Raw genomic sequence first — 1220 nt, 5'->3', positions numbered from 1 at the left:
GGTCTCGATCTCCTGACCTCGTGATCCACCCGTCTCGGCCTCCCAAAGTGCTGGGATTACAGGCTTGAGCCACCACGCCTGGTCTGTTTTTATTTCTATTTATTTATTTATTAATTTTTGAGAAATAATCTCACTCTGTTGCCCAGGCTAGAGTGCAGTGGCTCGATCTCGCTCACTGATCTCCACCTCCCGGGTTCAAGCAATTCTCCTGTCTTGGCCTCCTGAGTAGCTGGGATTACAGGTGCTCACCACCATGCCCAGCTAATTTTTGTATTTCTTTAGTAGAGATGGAAAGTCACCATGTTGGTCAGGCTGGTCTCGAACTCCTGACCTCAAGTGATCCGACTACCTCAGCCTCAATAAAGTGCTGGGATTACAGGCGTGAGTCACTATACTTGGCCTTTAGGTTTTATTCCTTAGAGATTTTTATATAGAGATCGGGTTCCACTATGTTGTTTAGGCTTGTCTGGAATACCTGGGCTCAAGCGATTCTCCTGCTTTAGCCTCCCAAAATGTGAGCCACCATGCCCAGCCTGACTTTCAAATCTTATTATTTAAGAAATACCTGGCCGGGGCCAGGCCTGGTGGATCACGCCTGTAATCCCAGCACTTTGGGAGGCAGAGGCAGGTGAATCACCTGAGATCAGGAGTTCAAGACGAGGCTGGCCAACATGGTAAAACGTCTCTAGTAAAAATACAAAAATTAGCTGGGTGTGGTGGCAGGCGCCTGTAATCCCAGCTACTCAGTAGGCTAGGCAGAAGAATTGTTTGAACCTGGGAGAAGGAGGTTGCAGTGAGCCAAGATCATGCCACTGCACACCAGCCTGGGCAACAAGAGCAAAATTCCATCCAAAAAAAAAAGGAAAGACGAAAGAAAGAAAGATCTGGCCAGGTGCGGTGGCTCACACCTGTAATCCCAGCACTCTGAGAGGCTGAGGCGGGTGGATCACCTGAGGTCAGGAGTTTGAGATCAACCTGGCCAATATGGTGAAACCTCCTCTCTACTAAAAACAGAAAAATAGGGGCTGGGCGCAGTGGCTCACACCTGTAATCACAGTGCTTTGGGAGGCCGAGGCAGGCAGATCACAAGGTCAGGAGTTCAAGACCAGCCTGTGCAACATGGTGAAACCCCGTGTCTACTAAGAATAAAAAAAAATTAGCCAGTCCTGGTGGCGAGCGCCTGTAGTCCCAGCTACTTGGGAGGCTGAGGCAGGAGAAAG

This window comes from Mandrillus leucophaeus, unplaced genomic scaffold, assembly GCF_000951045.1.
Source record: "Mandrillus leucophaeus isolate KB7577 unplaced genomic scaffold, Mleu.le_1.0 Scaffold129, whole genome shotgun sequence".
NCBI lineage: Eukaryota > Metazoa > Chordata > Mammalia > Primates > Cercopithecidae > Mandrillus > Mandrillus leucophaeus.
The sequence above is the reverse complement of the archived record's forward strand: the minus strand, read 5'-3'. Positions refer to the sequence as shown.